The sequence below is a fragment of the Alexandromys fortis genome, unplaced genomic scaffold (genome assembly GCF_014885135.2).
Source record: "Alexandromys fortis isolate MF-2015 unplaced genomic scaffold, M_Fortis_MF-2015_v1.1 scaffold_64, whole genome shotgun sequence".
NCBI classification, from domain to species: Eukaryota; Metazoa; Chordata; class Mammalia; order Rodentia; family Cricetidae; genus Alexandromys; species Alexandromys fortis.
The window spans coordinates 7,265,910-7,284,589 of NW_026067976.1; the positions used below are offsets into that span (position 1 = coordinate 7,265,910).

At 41.7% G+C, this 18,680-nt stretch overlaps 1 protein-coding gene across 5 annotated transcripts in view; it reads left to right on the forward strand.

Moving 5' to 3' along the window:
• The window catches only part of Nfib (nuclear factor I B), a 216,068-nt gene that overhangs the window by 71,077 nt on the left and 126,311 nt on the right, over positions 1–18,680 (forward strand). The gene's annotated exons all lie outside the window — the stretch shown is intronic.

Sequence of the window (18,680 nt, forward strand, 5' to 3'; positions counted from 1 at the left end):
AAAAAAAAAAAAAAAAAAAAGGAAGAGGACCTGCATGGAACTAAGGCATAAATTCTAGAAATTAAATTGTTGAAATTAAAGATTAAATTAAAGCATCCGTGTTCACCATTCATATTTTCTACTCCCTCCCATTGTTTCATACAGTGGTTTATTATTTATAATTTTTAGTTTTTTTGAGATAGGGTTTCTCTTTGTGGTCCTGGCTGTCCTGGAATTCTCTCTGTAGACCAAGCTAGCCCCAAACTCAGGTGTGTGCTACCACACCTGGCTCTGCTCCATTGATTTTTCTCTTATTCTCATTCTTATCCCTCTAGCTACCATCTTCAAATGTATTTAGAAATATTTAACGTACATTAAATATAACTATTTCAGTTAATATCTTATGCATTGATATATTTAAGAAGTGTTATTTTAGTTAAATTTACTTAAATTAAAAATAATAATTTCAGATGAGTAAATGCATATTTAAGAAATTTAAGCAAATTAACTGTGGGTCTCTTTTCCCCAATCTTCCTTGGGCGGCGGCACCAGGAGGATGCCTCTCTCTGTAGGGCCTTTGCTACACAGAGCCCCATCGCATATGAGTTTGTGGTCTGAGTCTCAGGCAGAGATGCTAATCTCTACCATGTAGTCTGTAGCCTAGTTCCTTGCCATTTTTACCCCAGGATAATTTTTCCTAAGTATGACAACTCATGAGTCAAAGGACTCGAGGCCTCGATCATGGACTTTCCAAGTCACCAGAGGTTCCCTACGTGTTCTTCCCTTGGCAGCTAGCGCAGTCTTAGAGCACCAACTCTCACTTTGGAAATGCCCAGCCCTAGATGCTGTACGTAAGATGATATCACAGCGAAGAAGTGTGATGGCGGTCCACGTGCCTGAGGCCATGAGTCCATATAGAATTGATGGATTAGGAGTAAGCTGCAGCTGCTAAACGCACACTGCTGATTGATTCTGTTGCTTCTTATGCTCGTCTCTCAGTAATGTGCAATCTACAGTAGAGATACAATATGGAAAACCCAGGGCTGGGGGGACGGCTCAGTGGGCAAGAGAGCTTCCTGTCAAAGTAAGAGAAGCCATTCAACTCCTAAGCTACTCATGTAAGAAGTCAGTCATTGCCACATGTGCCTCTAACTCCAGGGCAGGGAGGCAGCAACTGGTGGGCCACAGGCGCTTGCTGGTCAGCTGTCCTCTCTGCACTGGGGAACTTCTGGGGCAGAGAGTTGCTGTCTCCAGAAACAAGGTAGAGAGTGGTGGAGGACCTGTGGCTTCCTGTGGCCTTTGCATGCATGTGCGTGGGTGCATACACCATGCACATACATGCATTTCTCCTACCCCACCTCCACACAACAACAGCGGCTAAATATTGATCCTCAGACATTGTCAAAACTTTTAATAATAAATGCTAGATTTTTCCCCCTGAAATTATTTTAGGTTTACTTCTGAGAAATTCTTATTTGAAAATGTTAGCTTCCAGTTACCTCACAGAGGATCAAAATAGTATTTTTTCCTGTTTTTTTTTTAATAGATAAGTTGCTTTTGTCCGGATTTTATATATTTGGTGTGTGATTTCTGCCTTTGCTTCTAAAATTCAATTCAGCAAACTTTGCTGCAGGGCAGTAAGATGTGCATCTTAGGTCTTAGGGAATGCTCCAACCTGTGCTTTTCTTGTCCTGGCTTTCTTACCAAGTGATGCCTCCGCTGTATGGAGTCAGCAGTGGACATGGCATGCTAAGCAAAGAAAGGCGGCAGAGGAGGAGGTCCCTCCTAGCCTGTCCCGCTGAGTGGCCTGCTGAAGGAGAGCTGGCAGCCCTGGACTCAGCTTCAGGAAGTCCTGCAGAGAGGCTTGGGGCACCCCTGATGTCTAAGGTCAGAGGCCACAGTAGTTGCAGGAGAAAGCCCAGAAGCAAACAAATGGAAATAATGTTTAAGTAAAATGGGATAAATAGTTCAGCTCACTATAGGATCTTGTCACAGTTTTGGAGTCCCTGTCACTTAAAGGGCCCCAGAAATGCAAGGACCCCGCTTCCTTTGTTCCTCATTTGACAGCTTCCACGGTAGTGTCCTTCTTAGAAAACAATTGGTTCCTGAAGCTTGATCCTTAGCTCTCTAAATCTTTATTATTTTTAATTATATGCATGTGTCAGTGTGGGTTTGCATACGTGAGAACAGGTGTCTGCAGAGACTGGAGGAGTCAAATCCCCCTGGAGCTGCAGTTCCAGGCCCTGATGTAGGTGGCTGCACTTGAACTTGGGTACTCTGGAATAGCAGTGGTACGTGCGAATTGCTGAGCCGTTTCTCCAGCCTGCTACATATTTGTTTTCTTTTTAATTTATTTTGGTGTTGGAGTTTGAACGGAGGGCCTCGCACATGCTCAGGACAAATTCTGCCACCAAGCTACACCTGTTGTTACAAAACTTTGAAGTGACCTTCAGACTTCATTCCTCACACCTGCCAATCTTCCTTATCTCGGTGAATTCTGTGGCGTGTTGGAAGCCCAGCGGCTTTTATGTGATGTTTGCTTACTTGCTGTTCTTTGCAGCATAGGTGGATGCTGGTGCTGCCGGTCGTCCTTGCTGGTGGCGAAGGGTTCTGTGTATTCTGGAGCGCAAAGACAGGCGGGCCCAGAGTTCAGCCCGGGCTGTTCTGTCTGAAGTGAAAACTCCCAGTGTGACGGAGTCATAATCCCAAGGCAGATGTTTTATGGAGTCTCATTATTGTCCAGAAGTGGCTTTTGGATGAGAAAATGCAGCCAGGCATAAGCAGCGCAAACGCAATTGGCTTGCCCACCTTGGCTTCGGCTTCTTTCTATCATCCTTGAGCCCACTCCATCCTCACCTTGCCCTTGATCCTTCTTCCTGCTCTGTACCTTTAGCTCCTTAAAAAACGAACAGATAACAGCAAATGGCTAGATTCAAACCCTAGCTCTCTGTCCTGATTAGAGGCCGGCTTTGCCGTGAGACGTTTCAGGTCTGTTGTTGTTGGCGAAGACCTTGTTTCTCTCTCAAGTCTTTCAACCACGCCGTGGCCTTTCACAACCTGTAAGTCCTGTAATACTATATTTCGTGAAGAAAGGAAAACCGAGATTCCCCCGTCCTTGCTTTTGTTAACCCATTCTTGTTTTAGACTTCAACAAAAAGGGTTTTTGTTAACTGGAGCTTAAAATCAGCCAGCCTGCAAAGTAGTCCCCCTTTTTATGCACGGAGGATTAGCTTGGCATGTTGTGCGGCTCCCTTGTAGGAGCCGCTCCTGTGTCCTGTCATACGGTGTATAATTACTGCACTTCACCATCGGCAGTCATTCTTCAGCTCAGACCTGTCTTAAACCTCTCATTAATATAAATCATACCGGCAAGGTAGAAAATGCACCTTTAAAAAGAACCAAGTGTTAGGGAGGTAATCTGTTCTTCCCATAAAAGACCCAGAGCAAATCATCTCTACCTAGTGCTTTTCTTCTCCCAGCAATCAAAATAGCTTGTGATAAAGAAGCAGGTACCCGGACTGCACAGATGCTCAGTGTTGGATTCACAGGGTCAGGCTTCTTGCTTGAGTCCAGCCTCGTTTTCTTCTGTCGCCCTTGAACAGTGGAGTGTATAGTCCTCTACTCTTTCAATGTTGACCTTCGGATGAGACTCTCTCTCCTTCTCTCTTCCCTTCTCTCTCTCTCTCTTTCACACACACAAACACACAGACAAACACAGACACCCATGCACACACACAGGGTTGTATACATCAATTAAACCGCAAATTGTTTTTATTTGGCGGCTCTCATTGACGCCGCATTCTAGTCAGTAACAGTCTGAACCTCCAGTGTCTCAGAGTGAAGTTTTCTTTTGTGGGAAAGTCACAGGCTCAGTACTCAAATACTCATGGTGTGCTTCTGCTTAGTTATAGAGCTTTGCTTTGGTGTGGCCCTCACAGGTCCTGTCTAGAAGCTGAAGGTACTCATCTCTCTTGCCTACAGCCACCGTTTTTACTCTCCAAGTGTCACCCAGCAGCTTCTCCTGCGTCCGCCATGTTAGGACAATGGTTGCAGGAAGCCCAATACAAGTGGGGCAGCTGCATGCAGGAGCTTGTCGGTCTCTGGGAAACATCTCAGACTATTACAGAGCCTCATAGCCCAGGCTATTGATCTAACCTGTGCTATCTCTGCTGACCTGTTTCTTCCTCCCTCCTTTGAGTTTCTTACCTATGACTATAGCTTCTGTTTTTTTTTTTTTAAATTTGTTCAAGAACCCCACTTTTTATACCCGAAGAACTTCCTCCACTTAATTTTCTTCATCCTTCAGCTTTCAGTTTAAAGTAACTTTTTGGTTTTTTTCCCATATTTTTATTAAAAGTCTACTATGTGACAGAAATTATTTCAGGCCCCTGAAATTCAGGGGATCTTCCAGACAGATAGCATTGTTGTTCTTCCAATCCAGGAGTGTGCCTAGCAAAGACTTTCTGGATGCCCTGTTTCCCTTGGCACCTTATCCTACATGTCTGTCATACTCCATGACTTCCCATGGCACTCACTCATTCCGCTGAGCAACTGTTTATCAATGCCTGTTGGAAAGACCCAGCAAGGTTCGACCAAGCCTCTTCTCCCTGATGCACCCCAAACGCAGTGAAGACATGGCCGCAGTCTGTCTGTCATGTCTCGTCTCAGAATCCAGTTGGCATGTGGTTGCGGATGGGAATGAAGAAGGGCCATGCTCCCGATCCACAGATTTCTTCCATTTGTATTCTGTCTGAATTCTCTTACGTTCCTTTCTTATATTGTCTTAAAATAGCACAAGTTAGAAATTTATTCAGGCCCATCAACCTTTCCTTTGAAAAGAAGTCAATTACTAAAATTGATTGATTGAATTCATATAGTTGGCTCCCTTCCAGCACCCAGTGGACATTAGTGGCTGCAGGAGTGGGGTGTAATCCCAGGACTGGTGGGAGTTTAGGGCTTAGTCCTTCTGGAGTTGGAAGGGTGGGAACACAGGATTTAGAGCGGAATGCAGCTCAGGACAGAGAGTTTGTGCTAGGAAAGCCAGCTACTCCCTTTCTTCTTGTCCAATCTTAGAAAAGAATCTTTCATATGCCAGAGACTTTTTTAAAAACATGTAACTTAAAATGTATTTTGAGAATTCCATACACGTGTATGATGTATTCTGTCTTCATCTCCCATTCTCCCCAGCCCACTTCCAGACCATCTCCCTCCCAACCAGCTTTACCACCCCTGCCACTACCTCCTCCTCTTGTTTACCCATTGAAGCCAGCTAGTGCTGCTTTATGTCAATGGTATGGGCCACTCACTGGAGCAAGCCTCCCAGCTGTCCCTCTCCCTTCCCCAGAAACCCTGGGTCTTGTGAGCTCGTCCCCATCCATGCTGGAATGTGGAGTAACTTGGTCTTGCTCAGATATTGTTCTGTTGATTAGTGAGTTGGGGATTGTTTGTATGAGAATACAGAAATGTCAAAAAATTAATTTTATTTATTCTCTTGTGATACTAAAGGGTACCTCTTTTTAAATACTCACTATAAATGTCTTTTTCTGTTTTGCCTTCCCATAAAACTCTCCAATGAATTTTTTAAGTATATGTAATAACAGTTGTACTAAAGTCACTGAAAGAAAAATTTAAAAGAAAAAAAAAATAAAAAATTCTAATAATCTAAAATGTACCATCCTTATTTTATTTTGAGTACGGAGAACATACATTATATTTGGGCTCACATGGAAAGAGAAATTACATTCTTAATGAACTCCAATAGAATGAAAATATCAGCACAGAGAGGCAAGGTGGACTGAAAGAACCTAACTGTTAGATTCTTTTATTATATAGGGGTAAAGCTTGGCTGGGAAGCAAACTTTTCCTTGAGAATAGTTTCCAAAACAAATATACTATAATTTGCAAGCAATTTGAATTAATATGTAATTAATATATCTGAAAGAAATTAAAGGAAGAATGAAATGCTTACAGTTTGACCACAAAAACTTAGTGTGGCTTCTGCATGCGGGTTCAAGTAAGACATTGAGTGTTTAAGATGTGGAAAAGAAGAATCATAAAGTTCATTTTGGTCATTTGAAGACTTTGATGTAGGTGTTTCTCTTCTTATATAATTACTTTTAAAGTTTACTTCCACACAGTGTCTTTAGATTCATGTCTCTTATTATTACTCTATGTAATAAGTAAGATGGGGGAATAAAGTTGGGTGATTCATCTGGTGAAATGTAGAGTAATTAATTTCACTGGGTGAAAGTGAAGATTTCCATATTCAAGAAGTATTGCGTTAAGAATGGGGAGGGAGCTGGAGATTGCACATGTGCTTAGCATATGCGCAACTCTAAGTTCAGTTGCTAACTGCTGTCTTGCACCCCCTAAATATTATGTTAAAGATTTGTAAAAAAAAAAAAAGTATACAATCAGTTTAAATTCATGTCATAGTAATGTCCAAATGTTGTCCAAACTCAAGAGTTTAAGTGGGTCAGTTCTTCTGTTCAGGCTTATGCAGCTCAGTCTGAGCACTAAGTTGGGTAAGTTCTTACATGGTCAGCCTCATTCCTCATCTCTAATAGTCCCCACCTCTATGGTTGGTATTAAGAATTAAAAGCCAACTTTTGTGAAACTTCTTGTAAAATGCTTGCTTATATTTAACATCTACAAATGGTGCTCATTATCAGCAATTACATGCCATTGGAGGAAATAGATATTAAAACACTGATTGCATAAATAGATATTAAAATATTGATTGCAATACTATTGTTAATTTTTCATTTATTAGTCATATATTTAGGTTCTGGGAAAATGCTCAGTTTATAAAATTCCATCCATGTCAGCTCTGTTTTTCTTCCTAGTACATAGTTTTTAAAGTGGTAAGAATTCCTTGCACATTTGGGAAAGATTTCACCCTCCTAACCCTGTCTTGATTCTGTGACAAAAGTATTTTAAATCTGAACAAGAAAATTAGTTATAATTTTTAACTTCTGATAAAGTTAGAATTATTTGAATAACTCAACTATTCATTTCTAATTTTTGGATATATTAATCTAGTATTCACCTAAAAATGTGATTAGCAATTACCTGATCATTCTAAATATTTGCTTCTAGAAATGAAGGTCATCTTACATGAGTTGTAAGGACTGATAGGCTTCCATGTTCATTGATTTTCTTGACAGCGACTCTGTTTAATAGATATGAGCCAAAATTGTTCTGCAAATATCCTTTATTAGCTTATTAAAAGAAATATGTTTCAAAAAAGAAATAGGTTTCATTTCTTAATGAATTAATATTTTAAACTTGTTTTACAAAGTCAAATTATCATTAAATGATTGTAGAAAAGGAATAGACTCCTTAAAATGTATAGAATGTGCTTCTTCAATTAATTATTTTATTAATAGTATAATAAACAATGATAGCCAATTTAATTCTCAAGTAATGTAATCTTTTTACTAGTTTTGTAAATCATATTTTAATGATTTTATTGAACTTTAAGCCATTCCACTGGAAAAACCTGTATTTCAGGAGAATGACCAAATATTGTATATGGTTAGTGTAAAAGAAAAAAGTAATCCTGGCCATGGGGTTGCACACCTTTAATCCTGTCACTCAGAAGTCAGAGGCAAGTTTACCTCTGTGAGTTCCAAGTCAGTCTTGACTATCCAAGAGCTTCAAACCAGCCAGGGCAGCATAGGAAGACCCTGTCTCAAAAACCAACCAATCAACCAGGCAATCGACAAACAAACAAAACAAACCATCAATAGTAAAGAAGCATATTGGCCTACACCCCCTAAAGACTCTGCTTGGCATTTCTGAAATTTTGTTTTGTTTTGTTTGTTTGTTCTTTGTATGCAGAATTCTAGCAAACCCAAAATGAATCTCTGGCAGAGCTAGGTTTGCTTTTAAGTCACAGGCCAACCCAGCACGCTTGGTAACCTTCTGTTATTTTCACTTCAGTCTGTACTCTTACAGGCAGTGAAGGTCTTTTCATGTCGTTTCCATAAAATGAGATTTCCTTATAAATCTAAACCCACGAACCCACAGATGCACCAGCTACCATCCTTCACTTTGCTTCTTCCCATGTTCAACTGTTGCTTTCAAACATCTCTAAGGTGTGCGGTTCTTTTGGGGAGAGCACACAGTGGGTGTAAGGTGAACCTAGTGTCAATCACTGAACCCTTACAAATGGCTTGTTTACTTCATTAATTATTTATCTGTCTACTTAAGGGCATTTTTTTTTTTTAGATAAAAGAGCTCCAGATACACAAATCAAATGTATTCCAAAACAAAGTTGTTTTTTACCTTTAAACAAATGTTTCCAATTCTCATTTATATACGTAATTTAAAAATGTTAAACATTTAGATAATGGGATAGGATTTTGTTATGAGGGGTTGGGGTACTTAGGAAGGGCTAGATAGATACTGAAGGGATTGGAGATGTGGGTTAGTGGTAGAATACTTGCCAAATGTGTGAGTCCCTGGGTTTAATCTCAGCTAACATACACATACACACACACACAATTACACACACGCACGCATGCACATGCACACACGTGTTCGTGCACACACATGCACGACTACTGTAGAATTATAATTCTGTAAGACAAGTGGCCCTGATAATGTCTGAGTAGCTGAAGAGCCATAGGTAGTAATACTGAAATTTGCTAAGAGATAAGTTTGTAAGTTCCTATAAAAATTAAGATTGAAAGTGTTCGTATAGAAAAGATAAAAATGCTTTCAAACAAACTTCATACAATTGAACAAGCACTTAGCATTCTCTAAAATGTTGTCTGCCCGTTTTAGAGGTAAGAAGAACCTGACAATGGTAAAGTCAAAATTGTGGAAGAGACAGACAAGATGGAGTAGTAAACTGTGATCATGTATATCCTTTCTCTTTGGCAATTTCAATTCAGATGCCCTATTTGTTTTTTAGCTATCTGTTGTAAATCACAGTGATCTATTATTAGGGAAATAAAGCTTTTCCGGGCAGCTATGAAATAAGGACCAAAAATTGAGAGTGGTGGCCGTGAGCAGGGATCTTCAACAGAGGACAGTCTGTTTTCCTGAGTAGTCCACCAGTTATTTTCTGCTTTGTTGATGCCTCTTTGTAGAAAGCTTTCTGTGTAGAAATACTTTTTAAGAGCGATTACTTGTTCCAGGAAATATAATAACGAATGAGATTAGAAGGAATATATTGAGGAAGATTTTTTTTCTATTTCTCTTAGTTAATTCTTTCAATATTGTTTTAGATGATTTGTAGGTGAGAGGTGGTAAGTATAGACCTCTTTGCCAGGGTGACAAAATAGGTCACCTGTCCCTGGCACTCAGAGTGCCTTGATGGGGCCGAGAAGAGCAGGGTCACAAAGGACTTCAAAGGTTCCTGGTGCATTCTTAGCATTGTGTCTACCAGACAGGCTCACTTGCATTTCCTGGGAGATGCAGATTTGGTAGAGTTAGAGGAACAGAGCTAGGACTGATGAAGATCTCTTCCTTCTCCTTCTTTCCTCCATTCTTTGAACGTGATGTGTCAGAATTTTACCTTTTGATGAAACAGAATTATTGAATTATACAATAAAGAAAGAAGTTATGAAATAAAGGAAGTCACATGGTCATTCATTAATTAGTGGTTGTCACGTATGTATAAACTATAAAAAATATTAAAATCGGGATTCATAATTTTAAGCTGTGTTCAGGTAAAGTGCTGTTTATGGGAAATATGGATGAGAACTAGACTCGCTGCAGTCGTGGCAAACAGGTGCAGCTCAGCTAAGCGGTGCGGCAGAGGAGTTACTTAGTACTGCTCGCCAGAACTGGAGTCTTAGGACCCACGTGGTGAACACGGGCAGTAAGTGGTCTCCACTCATTCTGCTTCAGAATGCAGCCTGGCTTTCCTCAGGGTGGAGTAAGACTTTCCTTGTGTTGTCTCTGCTCCCCGAGTGTCCCTTAGACTTGTAATTTAATGCTTAGAGTTGTAGGTGGCATTGTGAAGACACAGCAGGAAGGATGAGTGGGACACTGTGACTTATAAAGACAGGGAGGGGGAAAGTGGGATTTGAGCTGGTCCACAGAAAAAGTTTCTCAATTCCACGTACAGGGAAGGCAGGTCTGGTGGAGGCTGTCCCGGGCCACAGCCCAGGGCACCAGTTCGTATGGCAATTGAGTTGCTAGAGGAAGCATTAGAAGGGTTGAGACTGGAATGGGGGAAAGGACCTTTGGGGACAGGAATGTCTGACGATGCAGTGATATTATTCTGTAGGTCTAAATGCTTCAGGCTGTATCATTAAATGCCACCAAATTTACTGGTTTAAATTAGCCCCGTTCACAAGCTAACCTGTGCCATGGAACTGTGTTTTCTGCCCTATTTATTCCGAGATTAAATTCAGCTTTTGACCTGGGGTGAAGTGTCTTCCGGAGGCTCAGGTAAGGGTGGGAGTAGATTGATTGAAAGCTTCTTGGTAATGTTGACTGCGTATACCCCTTGAGGGTATATGGTTTCTTTGCTACCTGTTGGTGACTGTGCTCAGTACTTACAGGCTGCCTGAATTCCTTCCCATCCTTTAGCCAGTGAGGACCCTTCTCTTCCTTTGAAGCTTTCTGACCTGTCTTCTTAGACAAGCAGCAGAAGAGTCTCCACTTAAGGAGCTCATTTGATTAGGTCAGACCCACTAGCATTAGGTCCCTTTTATCCTCAAGCATGCCATCTAATTCAATCAGTAAAATCTATGGTGTGCATCTTCTGGGGATCGTGTATTGTAGATCAGAGCGGGAAGTTTAAGTGATCACCTCAGATATTTGCCTGACATAGTGGGTAGTGGGGGTGCTGTGGGTGTCTGAACAAGGGAATTTCATGCTCCAAGCAGTGTCTTAGAGAGCGGAACATAGAAAGTATTTTGGAGAGATAGTGTCTGTACAAAGATGATAAAGAACCAAGTATTTGCACCATCAAAATACCAGAGAGAATCAGTGTGCTGCAGGGACCAGCAGAAGCACGTGACAGCAGTTATGTCCTGCAAAGCCAGGGGTGATTTCTGTGTGGGTTCTGGAGGGAGAGGTGATTATTAGGCGTCTAAGCAGGTAGACTCTTCTGCCTTCTTCTCATAAACAGTGGAGCCTTTATCTATCTGTGCTTCAACTTCATTTTTAAAAGCAAGTTCGTTGCTTCATTGATATCATTTCTACTAAAAAGAAATCAGAGGTTCACGGGACCTTTCTGATCTGCTCATTTTATAAGTGGGAAATTAGAAGCTCACAGAGGGAAAGTGACAGACTCGCTGAGTGTCTTCACTAAGGGTGCATTTAGAAGAGAAAAATGCTTGGTATCGAGTGATTGGGGGGCATTAGAGGTGTGCCAGAGGGCAGCCTGTTCAATTATCTCATGAATTCTAGCGGCAGGGATCAGCTCGTCTTAGGATTTACCAGGAAATGCCTTTGGGAGGAGGCTGTTCCTAAGCCCTACAAGGAAGTGACGGAAAGAGTGAAACCCAAGTCCAGACCAGCTCTGCAGAGCTGGGGAGGCAGAGATGTTTGGGAAGCAGTATAGCCTTTGGAGGCTCATATATTTGAGGTATATGACTTTGGGCAAGGCATTTTGTCTTATTAACCTCAACTGCAAAATGAGGCTATATTATGTCCATATAAACACATAGTAACAGACTTATACATCAAACTAGATGAATATTGGTAGTCTGATGTAATCCCACCCACTCTATAGAATTGTTGTGGACTCCGGGTGTGAGAATGTGTTAGCACCTTCCATGTGATCAGTACTGCACATTAGTAATTGTAGCAAGGCAGAGATTCCGAATCTGGGATTTAGGAAGCTCATGTTTTCAAACCGTGAAAATCCTCTCATGTTGAGATACAGGACAGTCCCCATGGTAAACGAGGATTGGGCTTTAGATGAAATGAGAACTATCCAGCAGAAGCTGGGATCCGGAGGGCAGGAACTCCTGCTGTGTTGACATTTGGTTTGATCTGGAAATACGCCCTTTAGCAACTCTCTTCACGTTGAGGTCCTAGCGGAGCTCACAGTCTTGAAGGTAAGGATGGGCAGGCAGACAGAGTAATAGCTGGTTCACCCAGCAGAGGCAGGGGGATGGGATTATGGTGCGTGAACAGTTTCACCACGTGAAGAGTAGAACCGTTAAGTAGTAGAAACTTGCTTGCATGTGCTCATCTCTACAGATGAGGAGTTCAGGAAGGAGGTTTCCACTTTGATTTCATTGAAAGAGTAAAGAGCTGGGGGCGGGCAGAGAGAAGAGGAGGCAGCACTGGAAGTGGTACTGTCGGGGAGGTAGAGGGTTCGAGGGTTACAGGGTATTCTATGGAACTGCTGGTGGGGGTCCACTGTTAGCTAGACTATGAAGCCATCATCATTCTGAGAGATAACGGAAAAAGCTTGGTTCCCACACAAAACTCTTAGTTTCCCTTGAACTCTGATTCCTTATGGAAGTAGTAGAGACCTTGCTTAGTGAAATAGCGGTATAGATGACATTCAAAGCATCGCTCTAAGCCAGGGAACCACCAAGGATTTTAAGACAGCACCGTAGAGATGTTTTGTCTTATTTCTTGTGTATGAACTAATTAAAAAACAAAAAACACTGCTCTCTTTGTGACTTACTTTGTAGCAGATCTGCTTCCCCATTCTTTATTCAGAATTAATAGTAAGATAAACTTTGGAGTGTTTTAGTGATTGTCTTAGGGCCTCTATTTCTATGAAGAGATACTGTGACCACAGCAATTCGTATAAAGGAAAATATTTAGTTGGGGTGGTTAACAGTTCAGAGTTAGTCCATTATCATCATGGTTGGGCAAGGCAGTGTGCAGGTAGACGTGATGCTGGAGAAGCAGCTGAGAGTCTTAAATCTTGATTCCCAGGCAACAGGAAGTGAACTGAGATCTTGGGTGTGGCTTGGGCATATATGAGACCTCAAAGCTTGCTTATTCGGTGCCACACTTCCTCCAGCAAGGCCATACCTACTCCAACAAGTACTTTCTAATAGTGCCACTCCCTGTGAGCGTATAGGGACTACTACATTCACACTACCACAGTGATTCTTGCTGAGGAGAATTCAGGATCAAATTCCCTGACTTTGCCTTGATTTCACCTGCAGAGGAGGCAATGTGTCCTCCAGATATAGCTCAGGAACAATGCCTTGACTGTTCAATACAGAGAGTGTAGAGGGACCAGACTGATACTTGCAGGGGACACAGGCCTGCTGGTTTAGATGCTCTCCTTAGCTTGAGAATGGAGAAAAGTCCTTGGTGCAGTTCTTCCTCTCACAGGAAAGCCTTCTGTTTCTCATGTGTCTAACCACTGCCTTCAGAGTCATGCTGTGGGTTCTGATGAAATGGATCGAGCTTTTGGGAGGACTTGTGACAGCTTTATATTATGAGCCACAGCTTTCCTTGCATCGTGTAAAGAAGAACTTGCTAAATTGCATATTCTGAATTCCTGCTTTCTAACTCCTTCCTTCCTTCCTTCCTTCCTTCCTTCCTTCCTTCCTTCCTTCCTTCCTCCCTCCCTCCCTCCCTCCCTCCCTCCCTTCCCTCTCTATCTCTATCTCTATCTCTATCTCTATCTCTATCTCTATCTCTATCTCTATCTCTATCTCTATCTCTCCCTCCCTTCCTCTCCTTCTCATTAAGTAAGGCCTTGTGTATGCCAGGCAAGCACACACACTACCACTACTAGGCTATATCCCTATCCCTTTATTTCTTGAATTTATAAACTATAGTGTCACATATACTCAAAGTTTTCCCCTTACTTCTTCTCTGGTTGGTTGGCAGTTAGTTTCTTCTCTAGCTTTACTTCCTCGTTAGTAAAATAAATAAAATAACCTCCAGGGAAGATACCTCCTTTGTAAAGTACATATAAAGTAGAAATAACCGGATGAGCAAGATCCTGGCCTGAGTCAGTGCTATGGCGCCAAGTGCAAAGTTGTTTGTAATTTTGCGTAGAGGAGTCTATAAACTGAAGTAGCAAGCTTGATCTTTAGGCTTGCACCATTGACTTCTTATCCTAAATTATATCTTATTAGGGAGAATCTTTTCAAGTCCAAATTTTAAATGTGTTATCACAAGATGAATGGCTACTAACACTCTTCTGAAGACTGTAGAACAATGCTGGTTTTAGCTACATGCCTGCATAATAAGTCCCATTTATTATCAAGATATTGATACTTAGCTAGATCTTAGGTTTGTTGGTTTTGTTGGAAATGTTGGTAGTCTTAAGTATACAGAATCAAAACAACACAAACCTTTAGGCAAGGAAGAAGGAGGCAGTCAAAAATTGTGTCATACTCTACAGGATTTAACATTTGGGACAAGAAAGGGGCTAATGCCATCAAAGTCTCTCCCAACTCGAGAAATGTCTATGGTAGCCATTTATTTCTTCATGAAGAGCACTTGAGAAATGTCTTTGTGGTGGGACAGTGAGGTCAATGGTGTTGAACTGAAGCTGCTTGGAGGAACTGAGAGGCGTGGCTTATGTCCCCAGAGGGCAAGTTGTGCTTCTTCCCAAAAATACTGCACAGTGCCTCCAAGACCGAAATACACTACCTGACGGTGGCAGTGGTTAGAAGCAAGGTGGCTCATTGTCATACTGAGTTCATGGGGAAAAGAGACCGCACATTCCTGATGCCTGAGACAGCCTAAACCTGGGCAGTAGTAGTAACCTCTTTGGTATCTCAGTAAAGCCACCAGTAGACCAAATATCAGGACCACGTATCAGCAGTGAAGAGAACTATATGTAGACTGAACTCATGCATCCATGGTCATCAGGATACCAGGTGGACCTCAGCTAAGCATGGCCTCAGAGCTCCTCATTGTCTTCCCAGGATCTCGAGTCCCACACTGATATTCTGGAAAGGCTTCACATGCTGCAGTTAAGCCATGTTGGTTTGGACACAGTGTGGTTGGTGGCATCTGGGTTTCATCAGCTGCTGCTTGAGGAGTTTGGGCAGAGCTCTGAAGACAGACTGGCTTTGAGGTTATTCAAAGTCACATTCTTGAAAGGATCCTAGACATAAAGCAATCCAACTTTTATAAAATGTTATCATTTCTATTTCGTATCTGGCCTGCAGTGCACTGTGATGAGGTCTGCCCCATTTCTTGGAAAAATACCCTTTTTTCCTTTGGGAACATGTCTGCCCTTTCTAGGCCTGCCCAGATGTTCACACCTCATTATTCTTACTGCCTTGCTGGGTAGAGACATCCTTGCCTCTTTCTAAAATACCCTTAGATCTTGGTGAGGTACAAACTCTCAGCAAATATGGAAGAAAGGGAGCCTAGAGCATTGGAACAGCTCTCTGACCATGTACCAGGATATAAAGGCTTGATACCCGTACGTACTTGCTTACCTTAATTTTTCTCTTCACTCAGATGAACTCATATTTCTTTTTTTATCTCAGTGATGTGTATGTTTTAGTAAGTGTCCTCCAATCTTTCAGAGAATGAAACAGGATAAATGAGTACATAATAAATATTGATACAGTGAAATCCTGTCTTAAATCAGATAATCAGCAAGTGACCTTTCAGATCAAGATTTGATGACTCTTTTAGAATAATATAAACTTAGAGTTTGCAGCATTATTAAATAGTTTGTGAATCTTGTATTTTGATTGTTCATGTCCACACCAGAAATAATTTGCACAGTAATCTAATTTAGATTCTGTGTACTTTAAGTAGGAAACAGTGTGAGTTAAACATAGTTATATATAAAATGCAAAACCTAAGAGAAATTTGTTGCTTGAATGCTCTGTGATTAATGCTAATATTTCTTTGAGTATCAATAAGAGATTGAACAAAACAGCCAATTTAATGCAGACAACAAGGCTTTCACTTAAAGATACAGAAGGATTCTAATGTTACGGAACTCACACACATTCTATTTTATTTCAGTAAATATTCTGCCACTGTCTATGAAGGAAGACAGTGTAGTTCTGCTGGTTTTTAGGCTGCTGCTTAGGTCCACATGGGCCCTAAACTGTAGTGATGGGGGACAGACGCCCCTTCTCAGGTTCAGTTTTTGTGGGGCTCATCCCGTCTCCAGTGCTTCCCACACACTCACTAGCACACAGGCATCCAAACCCTGAAGACTTTCCTATTGATTCTGCTGTCCACTCCATCCTCACCAGGACACTGGAGCAGCTTAGCAAGGAGTGTACAGGTGCCTGCAGGTCCGCATGGATTTGCCCCATCTGAGAAGCATCTCTTGCTTGTCGATTTTGATGTTTTACAAATGATTATTAATTTGAGGTTGTTTAGGCGTTTTGCCACTCATCAAAGCTTAGTTAAGCGGAAAAAGAAAAGTCGTTGATCACCATATCCTTGTCTCAGGCAGGTTTTGATGCCTCGGACAAGACAGAAATCTCAGTGCCAAGCCTAACATTATCTTTTAACTAGATTTGAACTCTACTGCATCCGTTACAATTTGAAATGTACCAGCTTTATTGCCATTACTAAGTGATGATGATACCAATAGTTACTACACAGCTATCACGTGCAGTGTGCTAACCATGCTGGGAATTGCATGAAACATCCCAGATCCAGGACAGAGGCCTTCAAGAAGAAACTCTGAGGTATCAGGTCATTGATCTAAGTTATAAAACAAGAGGATGGACAAATCAGATGAGAACTCTTTTTACTTTTCTACTTTTCTACTTCAAGACCAGTTTAAACTATACTTTTCTGGTCTACAGAGTTCTAGGACTACAGATAAACCCTGTCTTGAAGAAAATGCACATTTTGAAAGGATTGGAGTGACGTCTCAATGGTTAAAAGCTTGTATTGTATTTCCTTAGACCAAAGTTTGGTTCCCAACACTCGCAGCCATGTCGCGCAGCTCACAACCACCTTTAACTGCAACTCCAAGGAATGTGATGCCGTTGGCCTCTGGGCCTCACGTGCATGGACCCACACCAGGACACATACATACACAGAGCTAAAAGATAAGAAGAAATACATTAAAAAATTATGCTTCGATACTAAGAGTAATTTTTTTTTCTTTAAACACAAATGGAGTAGCACACGAGAAATCATAACCGACACCGGCATGTTGACTCATTCTCATACACTGGTCAGAATAAAAACCATCCCTGTTAATAAATGATACATCTTTGGCTTCTTGAGAATGAGAATTAAGTAGAAAGTTTATTTTCCCTTATGACTCTGTCCCCCACCTTGTGCTGAGGATCTGGCCCAGGTCCTCGTGCATTGTTACAGTGAGCTGTATCTCCAGAAGGGGACAATCAAATGTTTCACACATTTGTTTAGTGACTATTTCACCATTAGTAGACACACCCTTCATTATTTATTTAGTTAACCTTAATCAGTCGTGTATTCTTAAAATGACCTTCAGCTGGTCCATGCAGATGTCCGTCCAGTCAGCTCATGCCTGAGATGACTGAGGTTACTGCTTTCTGTGTTTTATTGAAACCAGTACGTGGGCAAGGGAGATCATATTTTTCAGTCTCCTCATTCCTGTTACGTGCACTCATCTCACTCCCCTTTTGTTGATGTTACAAATGCACTACCCAGTCTGCTGTAAACTGCGGTGCAAGGTGGTGTCTGGAAAGTAAATGAAACCTCTGTAGCCGTTTCTCTTGCTGCCTGCTCTGCTTAGCGCCTTGTTAATGACCTTGGCGTAAGATTCCTCTCCCCAACTCCGTACCTGCAGAAGTGAAAAGGGATGCATTTACCTAATGTAATTGCTATGTACAGCTAGAAGTGGGAAATAAATGTCCCTCCCATTCTTCCTTCTCGTGTGTGTCCTTTTCTTCTTACACTTAATCCATGTTTATCTTTCCTTTCTCCATTCTTGTGCTGGAAACTGAACCCAGGTCCTTGCCCATGCTAGGAAAGCATTCGACTGAGCCCTTGTGTCCATATGATCTTAAGAAGCATACTACAGACACACGGCTACATATGTACTTGTTTTATGTGGGTTGGGTCTGTTTCAGTTGATTGTATTGGGTGATTATTTGTAGTTTTTTCATCATCCCTGTGTGTGATGCACTGTAGAATAAGCCACATAGAGTAGGACCTTCACAGTCAGTATCATAAGGGTAAGTTTCAAATGGAAAAGAGAATTAGGGTCAAAGAAATAGGAGAACTAGAATACTGGAACCCAGCAGAGCACAGATTTATATAGTTGTAGAAACCTCAGAAATGTTCATTGCTAGAGAATCAGTACTGTATAAGCAAGAGTTTCCTGGTAGTCAACATAGAAAAGAAAGTACAGTTAGGAAAATACCAATATAGAGAGGAAGGAAAATACATACATGTTTACATATATAAACATACATACATATTTCCATCTGAGAGAAGAAAGTTGGCCAGTTCTTAGAGGAAAGCTCAGTCTGGTTTTGGGGACCAGGCGCAGGAGGGTGCTGGGAGCCTGGCCAGTGCAGGTAGAAGAGGTGAGAGGGGTAAGCAGCTCTAGAGCCTTCTGAGAACTCACACGGTTTCCAGCTCCACGGCGTGCCTTCAGCATGCCGACAAAGCACACCGGGCCTCTAGTTCAAAAGTGGAGGTATTCCAGACGTGACAGCTCATTAAACTGCCCTTTGACCCCTTCTGAGTAGGGTTTGTGTGTGATTGCGCAGGGCCTGGTCCTGAAGCCAGAGTGCTACGAGTGGGCACAGACCCTTCAGAGAAGGGCACAGGCCAGACAGCAGGAAAGTGAGACTTGACGAAGGGGGTGTGCAGCTCAG